At 53.4% G+C, this 15,503-nt stretch overlaps 1 long non-coding RNA gene across 2 annotated transcripts; it reads right to left on the minus strand.

The window, feature by feature from the left end:
* Positions 1-6,861: 6,861 nt before the first annotated feature.
* On the minus strand, positions 6,862-14,174 carry LOC132672825 (uncharacterized). Of its 2 annotated transcripts, none has more exons than XR_013557721.2 (3): positions 14,098-14,174; positions 12,755-12,933; positions 6,862-7,796 (listed from the first exon to the last, which is right to left on the minus strand). It is a non-coding gene; the product is annotated as an uncharacterized LOC132672825 (long non-coding RNA). The 2 variants fall into 2 exon arrangements; XR_009607714.3 differs by lacking the exon at positions 6,862-7,796 and adding an exon at positions 10,466-11,374.
* Positions 14,175-15,503: the final 1,329 nt, after the last annotated feature.

Genomic DNA, 15,503 nt, shown 5'->3' on the forward strand with positions numbered 1-15,503 from the left:
TGTAAACTGCTTATGGGCCTCAAAGTTTCCTAGTGAACAGGCTGACGATTTTCTGAGAGAAAGCACAGCTGACCTACCTGACAAGGGCTCTTTGATAAGATAACAACAGCGGACTGCAAACCCCGTTTCCTTCTTGGTTTCCATTCTGGTTTCTGTTCCATTCGACGACTCCAAAGTACTTTCCCCCTTCTCCAAGTACGGCATCAAACCCTTCTGGAATCTTTAGTGGCGAAGAGGGCCCGAGACAGCGGACCTGGCAAAAAAGGAGGCTCTCTCTCAGAAGAGTCTAAACACACCCTCGTTAGTCCTGGGTGCAGCCAGTATGCCAAGAAACTACATCGAGACTTCTTCCTCAGTGGCTCTTGGTTGTTACAAGGAGACCACGCTGGAAGGTCTCGGCCACACGGGAGGTTGGGCCCCGCTTCTCTACCACGTGTACCTGGAGACGTCGGTCTGAGGGGACATGTTCTCCATTGTCACAGTTCTCATTGTCCACGGGACTGCAGGAGGGGAAGCTGCTCAGGAGATTTGGGGGGGGCCAGTCAGGGGTCCCGAGAGGGTGAGAGGTGAAGCCACCCCCTCGGAGAGGGGTCTCACCTCTCCTACCAGGTGACCAAGAGGCGGGGCCCAAAATGGCGTGTGAGAGCGTTACGTGTGTAAAAGTCACAAGAATGAAAACCTTGGGGTCCTGTTCCCCCGGCTCTCCCAGTAGATACAGGAGTTCACACCCACCCCGGGAGCCGGGCCTGAGAGCAGGCAATGGTCGTAGCCCGTGGGTACGTATTGTTTCCGAGATTCCCCGAGGCGGCCCGTCTTGCCCCTTCTCTTCCACCATGGATGTCTGCACCAGTGACAGGTTCCTGGCCTCGCCAGACTCCACGTGGTTTTCCCGCCTAGCCCCGCACCCACATTCTCCCGGGAGCCTGGGACCTCGGGGTGGACGCCCCCGGAGGCTCCACCAACTAGATATTTTATTTTTTATATATTTCTTTACAGTTTATTTTTACTTATTTTGAGAGAGAGAGATAGAGAGCAAGTGGGGGAGGGGAGGAGAGAGAGGGAGACAGAATCCCAGGCACGTGCTGTCAGTGCAGAGTCTGACTTGGGCCTCGAACCCATGAACTGTGAACTCATGACCCAAGCCTTGGGGTTTTTTTTGTTTTTTGTTTTTCCTCATTTCACTGCTTGCTCATGGACCTGGGACCTCTCTCACCCACCTACCTTCCTCCTCCTTGGGACCTGGGTCGGCCTCTGGTGGGATTGATGTTGCTTTCCCACACTTGCATGGTGGCCTTCTGGATGTCTCTGCACCCTCGTCTTAACGCACCTCCCTGGGTGCCACCAACTGGTGTCGGCGCCCTTTGAGTGGTGGCGGGTGGGGGTGCTCCTGGGAGTGGCTGGGCCCAACGGCATCCAACTCTCTCATTTCCCGGCTCCTTCCACTAACCCCTGACCGCACCGAACAGATACGGGACAGAAATACTCAAGTGAGGCGGGGAGGGAGTCTGGATTACATGGAAAATCCTTGCCGCTTTCCAAGAAGAAATCAAGAGTTTGTATCAAACACCTGAGGGTCAGGACAGGGCTTTTCAGCAAGTTCCCAATCTCTGTAGAAAGTCAAGGTCCGCGGAAAATTCGACACCCACGCGAGCCAGCGGACTGAGATGGCTGCCGGTGGAAATGAGCTCTGCTGGGGACAGCCCATGCCTGCCAGCCCCAAGACTCCTCCACTGCCCTGGCCTGGGCACTGCCAGGCTCTTTGCATTCCCAGCCCAGAAAACAATCCCGACCTGGGTCGGGGGCCCTCTTGGCTTCCCCCTCAAAACGTACAAAGCTCACATTTTCTCCTTCTCCCTCTTTGCACCTTTCTCATTGTGTCATTGTGTTCCCCGATCCCTGATCACTTCCGGGGCTTAGCCAGTAAGCCTCTCCGTGGCGTCCAGCTCCAACCCAAGAGGCTTAACTTTTCCCATCTGAGGTCATCTGGGAGACCTTTTTTCCTGTCCTGTCTGCTCCCAGCCCACGTAGACCTGTTCCGTCTCCGTCTTTCTGCATATGTATAGTGGGGCCGGCCATGGAGCCAGAGACTAAATACCAAATTGCCTTGCTCTGCGTGAAGTCTTCTCCTGTTAAAGAGCAAATTATTCAAAGACACTTGTTCGAGACGGTAAGACAGACTTTAATCCAGGGGTGGGGGGCGTGGCAATAGGCGTGAGGACCCTGTGATGGAGATTGGACTCCATTCTGAATACAGAGGGGGCAAGTAGGAGATTAGAGCCAAGGAGTAGGGTGGGGACAGAGGATGGTAAATCACTAGGAGGAAACATCAGGGGTGAAGGGGGTCCTCGCCAAACCCACCCAATGGGGTTCTTGCTGAAGGCAGGCCAGGGTGGTCAGACATCACCTGGGGGGCAGTGGGGGTGAGGAGCCCCATCAGGCATCGAGGGTGGGGGTTCTTGGCGATCTGACTCAGCAGGAGTCATGTGGGAACGAGGAAGGGCGCCACTTGGGGTGCGAGACGTTTCAAGAGCCTGGAAAAGTTTGTTCCAGCAAAGAACCTTGGTCTCCAACATTTGTCCCAAGGATAGCGGTGAGGGATATAAATGATACCACGCAGGGCCTCCTGGAGCGCGCATCCTCGTCAGGGAGCAAAAAGTCTTTGTTTAGGAAAATACCCCTCTAAGGGGTGAAAGGTGAGGCCTTCAGAGTTAAGAGAAATGGAGACCAGGAAACAAAAGGCCCCCCCCCCCCCCAAGGCTTGAGCTGCTCTGCATAATACAAGAATGGGCATCTGGGGAGAAGGAGGAAGGGGGTGTGAAGAGGCCGGAGGCAGGGGAAGCAGGGCTGGAGGCCAGAACTAGGTCGGCAGAGACGGCAGGGGGTTTCGGGACAAGGAAGAGGCTAATAAGCCGTTTTCCTCGCATTTGTAAACTTGCTCCGTCTCCCCAAGCCTTCAGCAAGAATACGCAGAGAAGTCTTCCGCTGATAGTGTTATTACTGTTACTTGGGCTCATCCGGGGGGATCGCAGCGGGCAGAGTCAGAGCCGGGGACAGACCCGGGGCTGGGCGGTGGGAAGAAACTTGGGGACGGTGCCTACAGCTGCCACCTGCTTGTAACAAATCTGCCTGGGCTCATCTCAGGGATGCTCCGCACGCCGCCTGGAGACAGGGATGCCACCGTGCGAATCTGCTCCTTCAACAAGCATTTATGGAGCACCGACTGCGTGCCGGGGGTGCTGCCGCGGGACGCCGAGGACGCGGGAGGAACCTGCGCACAGATCCATGGTTTCTGTCGCTCCCCAGGCGATGACAGCTCCCTTCCCTAAAAGCTTTGCCGGCTCCCCCTGCCTGAAGGTGACGTCTGAACAACTCTAGACGATGGGTGATGACCCTTCACAGCCCAGACCCAGCTCACCTGTTCGGCCCCTCCTCTGAAATCCCTCAGGAAGCCCCACTACCCTGAGATCACGTCTGATTCCTGGATGTTCCTGGAATGCGTCAGGCGGGCTGCAAAGCCTCCACACCCCGAATTCCATTCCCACAGCCTCCACACCTTCTCCCCTGCACCTTTCCTGCCGATCCTTCCAAGCCAGGCTAGGGGGCACTGGCCTCGTGGCTGTCCCTGACTACGCCTATTCTCCCCACCCAGCCCCCCTCGCTCCCCCCGACCCAGCAGCCACCATCATGCTGGCCTCGGGGCTCCGGTGGTGCTCCCGGCTGGCAGGGATGGACCGGATCATCGTGAGTTGCTTCCATGGTCTCTCTCCTCCTGAACTGTACCTGGGAGAAGACCTCTGTCTTGTTCGTCTCAGTGCCCACCCAGCACCTGGCACTCAACGAGCCTCTACCGAGTTGAGCTGTCTGGGCAGCGAGGGTGAGAAATCCTTTTACCTAAGGATCTACAGAACTTTCCCCAGTGTTGGGAAGACAGGAATATCAACTATGGCTGCAGCCTCCTCTCCGGTGAATTTTCATTCAACTCCCAGTATAAATAGCTCCCTTTCCCCCTATCAGAAAACATCTGCTCCCACTGAGCTGCCCAGGCCTGTACCAGCACTATAAATATCCTGGCCGCGTCTAGCCTGCTCTGGCACAGGGGCCAGGAGAACTTGGAAAGAGTTGAACACCAAGCGAAGTGAGGGCAGCCGGAGTGAAGGAGCAGAATCGCCCCATCTCCTCCCTCTTGCGCCCCCAGCCACAGGCCAACAACACTTCCCGCGTGGGCTTGGAAACCCTCACGGTATTCCTGGGAATTCGGCAGAGACAGTCAGCTACCCCTGCTCTCCTGGGTTTCGACACAGCGTGTGATGCAAGGACCCCGCTCACGTCTCAGCGGCTGAGATGCGGCTTGAAACTCAATTTGAGCCAGCTCTCCTCATTCCGGCGGGGATCTTGCAGGATGGGAGGTGATAGGGCTTTGAAAGCATTGCCTTTCATGCACATCTATACGGAATCGTGTGATGCTATGCACCTCGAAGCTACTCCTTAAATTCAATAAACCGAAGGGCTGAAGTCCACATGGTGGCGTGGTCTAGAATCTGCACACATTTCCGAGGTGGAAAAAGGGAGGCTAGTGTTGGGGAGAAGAGACCTGGGAAACAGGCTCCATCTAAAAACACCAGCTGCAGGGGCGCCTGGGTGGCTCAGTCGGTTGAACGTCCGACTTCGGCTCAGGTCATGATCTCACGATCTGTGGGTTCGAGCCCCGCGTTGGGCTCTGTGCTGACAGCTCGGAGCCTGGAGCTTGCTTTCAGATTCTGTGTCTCCCTCTCTCTCTGTCCCTCCCCTGCTTGCACACTGTCTCTCTGTCTCTCTCTGTCTCTCTCTCTCAAAAAATAAACATTAAAAAAAGTTTTGTGAGACACCAGCTGCTGACATCACACACCATGTTTGTAAAACCAAGCTGTGGCGTAGAGAGGGCTTCCGGGCACCCTGGAATTGAAAGCCTCTTCCTCACTCTCCAGGGCCTGTTCAACACTCCCTGGGGGGGCTGATTTCTCTTCAACCCCCCCCCCCCCCCCGACCCGGGTGAACTGTCTGGCAGCCCGGTGACCTTCCGGCAGCTGCTGGAGAACAAACAGTTCGCTGATCACTTCGAGTCTACAGGGTCTCTGTGCAACAGAGAGAGTCACTGAAGTGAAATTTCTTCCCTCCCAGCTCGGCTGCTCCCAGTCAGAAGAGGCTGTGTTTGGCAATGGTGGGGGGCTGGGGGGTGGGGGGCTCACCCCGTGTGTAAGGAGCCCGACTCCTCCAGGGAAACAGAACCCACAGGTGTATTTACGCTAAGGGATCGGCCTCCAAGGGTTATGGGGGCTGAGAAGTCCCAGGTTTGCGTTTGGGGAGCGGGAGACTCTGGAGGGGCCGATGGTTCTGCTCTGAGTCAAGTCCGAAGGCAGAAGACCAACGTTCCGGCCGGAGGGACGGTCAGACAGAGTGAGAAGTCTTTCTTATTCAGGCTTCCAGGGGATTGGCTGGGGCCCGTTCACACCCGGGAGGGTTCCCTGCTTTACTGTCCACCGACTGACTCACGTGCTAACCTTGCCCAGAAACACCCTCACAGACACGCCCAGAAATAACGTTTGACCAAATATTTAGACACCTTGTGGCACGTCAAGTGGACATACACAGTTAAGCCTCACACTTGATTTCCCCACAGTCTTAAAAAAAATTTTAAGAGTTTATTTATTTATTTATTTTGAGAGAGAGAGAGCCTGCAGGAGAGGGGCAGAGAGAGAGGGGCACGGGGGATCCAAAGCTGATCTCTGCTCTCAGCACAGAGCTGGACGCGGGGCCGGAACTCATGAGCCGTGAGATCACGACCCGAGCCGAGGTCCGACACTTAACCGACTGAGCCACCCAGGCTCCCTCCCCACATTTTCTGTCCACGTCCTTCCCTGCCACTCGCTGGGCCGCTTCAGCCCCTCCAAGGCCAAGTGGGGTGGGGGGCACCCCTGTAATCGGCCGCTGCTTCCTTTGGCCACGGCAGGTGTTTAAAGCGGAAGGGGCTTTTGGGTTCCTTGGTGAGTCCCCATAGGCTGGGGGATTGCTCAGCTGTGGCTCCCGAGGGGACAAGGACATCCTCGCTAGTGCCTTAGCATCTTCTCTCAGCCCTTCTCCTGGCAGCCCTTGGGGCCAGCCCTGTCTCACGGGCTGCGTCCGGTCTGTGGGAAAACCGGGGCCAGGGGCTCTGCACCCGATCGAGCAGCCACCTCTCCTTGTTCTGATTTGAGCCTTCTTGTCATCAAGATTTCTCGGGCGTGCAGCAGACATCACTGTCCCGTCCCCCGCGCTGCTGGGCATGCGTGTCGGCCCCCTCGAGGCCCTTCTCACCAGGTTCCCCGCCCCCCTCTCTCGTGGGGCTCGGGGGAAGGGGAGGGAAGGTGCCAAGCACCCAACGGCTCCTCCGAAAACATCGTCTCTCTGATTTCTCGCCACCCTCCCACCTGTGGGTGGTCAGAGGTTCTCAGCTCTTTGCAGGCCCCGCTGAGAGGCCTGACTTTGGAACGTGGGGGTATTGGCACCTGTCAGTTCTCTGTGTTAGGACCTTCCCCACAATTGAAACAATGATTATATAGATATAGATATAGATATAGATATAGATATAGATATATAGATATAGATATATATACTTAAATAGATATATACTTAAATAGATATATATAAATATATATAGATATAAATAGATATATAGATATATAATATAAATATAATAGATATAAATATATATCTATTTAAGTATATATCTATTTAAATCTATATCTATACCTATATCTACATCTATATTTAAAGGTCGTCTATTTATTTTGAGAGACACAGAGAGAGCACCAGCGGGGAGGTGCAGGGAGTAGGGGGGAGGAGAATCCCAAGCAGGCTCCATGCTGCCAGCGCAGAACCCAATATGGTGCTCGAACTCTCGAATTGGGAGCCCACGACCTGAGCCGAAATCAAGAGTTGGACGCTTAACCGACTGAGCCACCCAGGCACTCCAGAGACAGAATCATTTCTTAACATCCTGTTCCCTTTGGAGTAGCTGAGGGTAGTGGGCCAGCAGTTAGTTGTAATAATACAGTCTGTCTTCTTTCGCTTAATTATGTTCCAAGGGTTTCCAGTGTTCTTCGATTGCCACTGTTACCCCCGGGGGAGAGAAGGCTGGCAGCGAGAGAGCCTTTGTGCGCTAGGGTACTAGAGGCTTTACGGAGGTGGTTGTTCACCTCACAGAATCAGGTGGAGGAAGGAAAAAGGCGACGGGCATTGCCAGTCTTTTTCAGAAGAAAAGCAAAGCCTTTCCAGACGGCCTCTGGAAGACACCCCCCCGATGCGTGCATCGGTAGGACTGGGCCAAGGCAGCATTAGTGGAGATGGGCAAGGCGGGGGGGGGTGGAGGGGGCTGGGAAAGCCAACGCGTCAGTCAGGGTGACAGTCTGCATCTGTCTCCCTGAGCAGCTCACCCCACCTGAGGTGGTGACTGTGCTCAGGGGAACCTTCCGCATCCTCCCCCCCCACTCCTCCTCATTATCAGATATTAATGGGTTCTCACGAATGATGCCACGTAGATAAGGCATTGGACGTGGGCAAATTAGATTCTGTCCTGATTCCTGTACAGTCCCAGTGGAGTCAGACACATGGACGTTACGCTTTTGACTCTCGCCATCCGTAGTAGTAAGTTGTGGTGTTTCGACCTTGGCTCCGGAAAATTCGGATGTTGCACAGTGACCTGGATGTAGCGGGAACGGACTTCGAGGTGTGAAAATGTGTATCAAGCCATTAAGAGAGAAGAGCGAGGTTCTTTGGAACACCTGACAAAAAATGGGAGATAGCCTTACTCTTTGTTTTTATTATTTTATTTTTACTTTATTATAGAAATATTTTCTTAATACTTGTTTTAGTCTGAAATTGGTTCTATGTATCTGTGTAGACCTTTCTAAATTTTTTAAAATTGCTTTTAAATTTTTAATGTTTATTTACTTTTGAGAGAGACAGAATGCAAGCAGGGGAGGGTCAGCGAGAGAGGGAGCCACAGAATGCGAAGCAGGCTCCAGGCTCTGAGCCATCAGTACAGAGCCCGAGGCCGGGCTCCAACTCACCAGCCATGAGACGACCTGAGCCGAAGTCTGACGCTTAACCGAATGAGCCACCCGGGCGCCCTTCTGAGCAGACCTTTCTAGATAGAATTGTTGGACAGGCTGCAAGTAGAATTTCTGGTCTAAAATTCGTTTTTCGGTCCGATTTCTCTGGGGGATCATGGGATTCCCTGGAAGCCGGCTGGCTACACGCTCCGGCTGGTGCTTTCAACGTTAAGTTACTACTTCGGTTTACTCAATATTATCTTTCAGGCCTACAATAGCCTCAAAGTTACCGGACTCCATGATGGTAGAGACACTTTGCTGCCGGAAAGGATCTGGATGATAACGTGATGAGAGCCTTTTAAAATCTATCCGTGATGACATTATTACGTTTTTTTTTGGGGGGGGGGCATCCTCCCCACTGAAATCAGGATCAGCAATGAGGTGCAGGCGTCGGAGAAAATGGAGATGTGGATGCCGGTGTCATGAGGTCTGTGGGCAAGTGGCCTTGCTAACGTCGCACTCCTGACGCAGACGTGCCGATGCCTCCTGTCCCGCGGTGCCACTGCCTGGCACTTTCTCTGCAGCCAGGAGATCCCGGGGAGGAGCGAGGGGGATACTCGCATGTGCCGTTCTTCCCCATCCGCCTGAGTGGGAACGTAGCTCCGCCTCCCTTGGGAGAGGAACAGGGGGGAGGAGGGGTGTATGGGGTTGGGGGGAGGGAGAGAAGCAAGGAGCACACCCCTACAGATCCCCTTTGCATGTCAGCCTGAGGAGCTGGGAACAGGTGTCCGCCCCCCCCTCCCCCCCCCACCATATAAACTTAAAACATAAACACAACCCAGTACAATATGCTCTGATCTGTCATAGAGCAAATGGCTGGGATTCTAGACTCTTCGGTCCCTTTATAGGTCTGTCCCCTCACTGACCTATCTGCCACGTGTAAGACAGCTTCTCTCCGGGTCTCCGTTTACTTACTTCAACCAGAAAGATAATAATAACAGCCTTCCTATTAATAGGGCTGATACAGAGGTGGTTCTATTTAAGCTAAGTCCTGCTTTCGTCATATCGTAGATTTTATTATAATGCCAGTTATTAATAAATAATATCGCCCCCATTAGACAGCCTGGTATTAAATACATATGAACATGGCTACATCCAGATGATGGGATGTTATTTAGTACTCAAAGCTGATGAGCTATCAAGCCCTGCAAAGACATGGGGGAAACTCAGATGCCTAATACTAAGTGAAATAAGCCGACCTCAAAAGGCGACACACGACGTGATCTGAATTAGAGAACATTCTGGAAAAGGCAAAATTACGGAGGTGGTAAAAGGATTGGTGGTTGTCAGAGGCTGGGGCATGTGAAAATGGTGACTAGAGAGCCCCGGGTATATTTACTCTTAGAAGCCCGGCCCGTTTTATTCCCGAGATCTGCCAACAGGTTCTTCCTCCATATTTGAAATGGATGTCGCGTCAGGCAGAGGGAGAACAGCCCCAATATTCGTCTAAGTAAAGACATTTACTCAGGCAACTTCACTTTCCTCTGCCTCTCCCCGCGCACAGAGAACATTGCCAGGTCAGCAGTATCCACCATCCCTTAGACACAAGGAGTATTATTTAGTCTAGAAACTCTCAAAGGAAATATCCGCTTGCACGTGAAAAATCTCTGGAATTTCTCTGTTCCTCGCTGTCCAACATCCCTGTATCTGCGAAACCGCCTTGAAAAGCCTCTGTACACAGTGCTGTCTTGTTCATGGGCACGGCGGGTCTGCCCCAGCACGCTTCTGTCCCCGCCGCCGTCACCCTGGGCTGCTCCTGCCCTCAACGCTGGCGGTGCCCAAGAGGAGAGGAGAGGAGGAGGAGGAGGGAACAGGGAGGAGGGCCCTCCGAAGACCCGAAGTGAGAAGTTTTACACAATTCGGGAAATACACAGAGGAACAAAATCCACAGTCCCTGGAGTGTCTGGGCTTCACTGCTTCTCAGTCCATAATTAGGACTAGGAGGACTTTGGATCTAGACAATCTAGACCATAAGAAAGACTGAGGGCTGGTCTGATTTCCCGGCCCCAAGCCAGTGTTGACAGATCTGGAGTTTATTTAGATTAGGCACCCTGGGACCCAAGGGGGCATCCAAGGGCCTTGCTAGAGTAGTCTGCTAAGGTGTAACTGTGTTGGGCAATGTCTTGCCTTCTCTTTAACAGAAAGGCAGGGACACACTCTTTCCTCCCCATCTCCCAGGCCCTCTCCACCCCTCACTGCTGGAGGACTGTCTGGTCTCCACCTAAGTCTGGTTGCAGCAGCAAAGGTGAAAGACCACACAACTCCCCAGCTCCTTTTACAGAAGACTTTTTTTTATATATAGAATTTTAAAATATCGACTTACTTTTGAGGGACAGAGTGCAAGCAGGGGAGGGGCAGAGAGAGGGGGAGGCAGAATCCAAAGCAGGCTCCAGGATCTGAGCCGTCAGCACAGAGCCCAACACGGGGCTTGAACTCACGGACCATGAGAGATCATAACCTGAGCCAAAGTCGGATGCTTAACTGATTGAGCCACCCAGGCACCCCTATAGATGATGTTTATAAATATCTTTCCCTTCGTGCCAGCAGGTGGGATTAAACCAAACTAACATGGAAAAGGGAAAGTGGGAAAGAATCCAAGAGGTATAGAGGGTACCCTTCGGAAAACAAGAAATATTCAAGTAGCAGGTGTGAAAGTTTTAAATAGAAACCTGCTTACACTGCACTCAGAGTAACAACAACATTCGGAGGTCCCGGTTGTTTTCAGAAGACTAACATTTAATTTCCAGATGGTTCCAGGACAACAGACTTAACATCCCATGGATTCGTTGTAGCAGATGCCCAGCTCGATGGCCCGTTGTGTCTGTGCCTTTCAAACTCTGGGTTTAGGAATTCATTTTCTGAGTTGTATGCTAAACCTCTTACGTTCCAACACACACACACACACACACACACACACACACACACAATGACTCTGTTTTTTAAAATGTAATCATACATGGGAATTTTATGACATCAAACCCTTAAAAATGTGGAAATCTGGGTTTCAAAATCCTTACTGGGAGAAAATAATAAACCTCTTGATTCACAAATTTTTTTTTTTTCTCCGCTTATGGTTCATTCTGGAACTGTGGCTGGCACACGCTTAGGAGACTGGGGTAGGAGGCATAATCCGGTATTCATGGACGCCTGGCCCGGGCCCTGCAGACCGCGCCTCCGATCTGGAAATACTCTCTCCTCAGACAGGAATAGAGAGGCGACTTTTGGGTCACTCCCAACCTCACAAAAGGCTTTTCAAACAAGATGAAAAAAAAAAGAAAAGAAAAGAAAAGAAAAAGGGAAAAGAAAAAAAAAAAAGCTCTGATGTGTTGGGAGAACCCAGTGAGCTTTCGAACGGCAAAGATGGGGTGAGCCTCCGGGAAGGCGGATGGGCGGGACGGCAGAGTGAGGAAGAAAGGGTTACGGGTGGGCGGGCGGAGGAGGTGATGGAGCCCCCCACTTCCTCCAGGTGTCCTTTACGCGGACTTTCCAGTCAGGCTCTTGGCTGCAAGAGGTCATTCTTTTTCCTGTGGCTCGGGTATCTGCTTTCCAGCTCTTTCTGGAAAGCCTGTGTAAGGGCCGCCTGCCCGCATGGGCTGCCTCGCCCACAGCCCTGTTCCCCACCAGGGAGGGTGAGCACATTTCAGATGAATTTCCTCCTAGGAGCTCCTAGAGACAAACACCTGTGTTCCTAAATCGGGGAAGGCTCCGTCTCCCTCTAGAACGACCCCACTTTCCTGTGTCTGTCGGGGAAGCAGAATATACAGCCTCAAAAGGGCGGTGAGGAGGAGGAGGGAGGGAGGGAGGCCTTGGCCCAACTCCTCTGATCTCTCTGAGGGCCCAGGAGGCACGGAGCGGCCTTCAGCTTGAGGAACATAGAATTCCTCAGTCGCAGGCGAGCCGCGAATGCCCAGTAACCCTCGCGGCCTGGATACGCTGAGCGCCGCTGTGGGCACCGGGCTGTGACAGAGGACAGAGAGAGTCAGAAGTCCCTGCCCGCGTGAAGTTGGCATTCCAGTGGGCGAGGCAGATAAGGAAGGAGACAAGGGGGCTGTGCCGTTTGGGATAAGCTTGTGGGAAACCACGCGTGGGCGGGAGCTCGGCAGAGAGTGGTGGGGGACAGCTCACTGATGAGTGGGCGTGTGGGTAAAGACCCCGAGGAAGGGAGTGAGGGAGCCATGTGGGTGACACAGAGCGCTCGTGGTGGGGGGAACAGCACGCGCCAAGGCCCTGAGGCGGACGTGCGCCTGGTGCGTTCAGCCAGCGTGGCTGCAGCCGAGGAGCACAGACCACGGGCCGGGAGAGAGGGAAGGCGTGAACTTCGTTTAGGGCCCCATCTTCCAAACCGGCCAGAAGGAGATTCAAGGGAAAAGTCGTGCAGGTGGTAAGGTGACAACTGTGACAGCGAGGGATGAAACAAGTTGAAGGCAAGCCCCAGAAGGTGGGGGTGGGGGGGGGGGATTGGGTAGGTGATGGGAGCATCTCGGGTCTGGGACAGGTTGTGCGCTTGAGGAGAGCGTGTAAGAGAAGCGACCTGAACTGCACTCGGGCGGGCTCTCTGGACCCCGTGGGGATGTCCACCCCTGTGTGGGGAGAGAGGTTTCGAAATCTCTCGTGGCAGCCGGACTCACCCTTTAGATAAGAGAGAGTGGAGTCTTCCTCCTCGGACTTCTGTCGAGGTCAGAGGAAGAGAGAGTTCACCCCTTTACATCTGGGACGGTATCTCCCCCGAGTTTCTCTTCTGTCTGCGTCAGCAGCCGTCGGCCCCGCCGTTAGGAGATGCGAAGGTGCCCGTGTGACACATCCCCTGCTTTGTCAACGTCGAGAAAGAGGAAGCGTCTTTATCGAATCTGCCTTTGTATCTATCCAGTTCCCAAACCATCTCTTGGTGTGCCCGCCCACACCCCCCGCCCTCCCCGATCTTGCTAGGCAAAACTGTTCTGGTATATGATGCCCACGATTATGTGGGGATCCAATCCAAATCACCATCTCTAAGCTTCCTAGGACCTTACGCTCTAAGATCAAGAAATCGCTGCCAGGCTGCGAAGGAGCCTCTCGAGACGTCGAGCACACGCTTCTTCTCTGCCCCACGCAACAGCGCAGAACTCGCTTTCCTTTCTGCCCTCAGGGGCCTTCCCGGCAGCTTGCGGGCACTTGGAGATCACCACTCCATAAGCGTGTGTTCTTCACGCGGGTGTTTGGAGCCCTCGTGAGCTTTTGTTTTTGTTTTTACCAGGGTGGGGAGTTGGCGCAGAGGACGCGCCGGCCTGTGGGACATAGTTCCCTTTGGAGGTGGCTCGCAAGGCACTCTGAGTCACTCTCGCACCCCACAAATGGAGCCATCCTCGAATAAATACTTAAAAAAACCCCAAAAAACAGAAAACAACAAACAAAACCCCCAAACAAACAAACAAACAAACAAAACCCTACCCCGTTTCCTGGCAGGTCTGAAGCTCGGAAGGGTCGAGATGTTGCAATACGTGGGGGGCAAGTCAGAGCGAATTGCTGGGCTGTGGGAAACTTGGACGTGATCTCATCATGCCCAGGCCGCAGCCCGGGCTCTGACTGATTCCCCGGGAACCACTAGCGGAGCAGGGAGAAGAGCCAGGCCCCAGAAATGCCAGAGAGCGCGGCTCACCCAGGTTATCCTGGAAGCCCAGACAACGATGGTCAGATTCTAGTGGGAACGCTGTCTGCTGACGAGCAGCTCTGGTTCCTTGGCTAAAACCCCAGCTGTGCCGGGGACTGACCTCATTCACGAAGTAAACATTGAATCAGATACCGGCAGGCCTAGCCCCGGTTGAGTGGAAATAACATGGATGTTTCCATAATTATGAAGCTGCCAATTGGATTTGGCAAGAGGGTCCCTAAATATGTCGATCGGAATGAGTTCATTACCTTTCCTCGCCAATTTAATCAGGGGCCAATTGCCTCGTTGCGGTTGAAATGATCTGTATTAAAATGCTTTACTTACATTTTAGTTTTTATATTCCGAATAATGTACTGGAAAGCGGCGTCGTCTAGCAACCGGAAGACAATACTGGGAGCTGGTGGGGGCGGGGGGGTTGGCCGGGGCTGCGGCAGCACGCGTGCGCCAGCGGTTACCGCACTGGGTCTCGTAATCCCGTTACTGGAGGACCGGATGGGGGCTGCGCAGGTCCGGCTTCATGAAGTGGGCGTGGCTACAGTCTCGGTCCGGTGTCGGCACGTGCCACTTCGGGGTCGCAGGCACTCACTGTGGCGACAGTCTGTGCGCCCAGGCTACAGGCTCTCCATGCTCTTGACCATGCCCCCGACCCCCTTTCCGCCTTGCGCTTTCCTTTTCCCGCCGTTGAAAGCGGGGGGGTTTGCGACCCCCATGGTCGTTGAGACCACCGTTTGCAAAGCAGTTTTAGTTCACGATCTGGGGGAGAAATGATTCCGGACGGCGGTTCCTTCCTTTTCCTCATTTCCTTGCAGAGGCAGCGGAGGCGGATGGGGGAGGAGCCAGGCTGTCTGAGTTCCCCGCCTTGGCTCTGCCCCTGACAAGGTGGGTGACCTTGGGCAGGTCACTTCAACTCGCTTCTGCGCCTCCATCTCACCATCTGTGAAAAACGGAGTGAAAACAGCACCTCCCTCCAGGGGAGCTGTGGGGATGGAAGGGTTAGTTCATGCAAAGCACTTACAACAGCGCCTGGTTCCCAGAAGAGGTTAAGTATCCTCTCTGCCCTTGTTATCACTGTTCACTGTTTATTACTAGCCTGAATGAGCCAGCACAGAAAACACCGGATGGCCATAGTTGTAGGTAATTTAGGGGTACATTTACGAGGGGTAAGTCAATTAACTGCATCCCAGGTCCAGTGGCAATCAGAAGCCAAGTGACCAGAATTATGACTGATTCACTTTGTCCCTTATGTTGGTTACACGGGGTTAATGTTTAGCGTTTCTTTCTCGGAATAGTCTTGTCTGATTTTTGATTTTGAAGTAAGTCAAACAAAGGGGTGTCATCATTTCGTTTGTAGACAGTTCTGCTGATGCTTATTTTCTGCATTCGGCCCCGAGCTGGATAGCCGGAGGTCCCTCGCACAGGCCCACGGAGCTGTTTCTTCCCCTAATGATGAGAGTGGTTGGCATTTTTCAGTCTCACGAAGGCCCTCCTCAAACGAAGCCATTCAAACCGTTTCCTCTGAATGCTGTCCCAGCTGTTTATTAACCCTGCTCCCAATACCCTGGGCCCTCTGTCCGAGCTGGGAGGGGAGGAGGCAGTCCCAGGGACTCGCTCCTTCGCGATATGAAAGAAAACTGGACCAGGGTGACAGATCTGACAAGCTGGGGCAGCGAGCGCTTCTGCTTTCCCAGGGTATTTTTTAAAAAAAGTTTATTTACTTATTTTGAAAGAGA

Source organism: Panthera onca, chromosome C1 (genome assembly GCF_046562875.1).
Source record: "Panthera onca isolate mPanOnc1 chromosome C1, mPanOnc1 haplotype 2, whole genome shotgun sequence".
Taxonomy (NCBI): Eukaryota; Metazoa; Chordata; class Mammalia; order Carnivora; family Felidae; genus Panthera; species Panthera onca.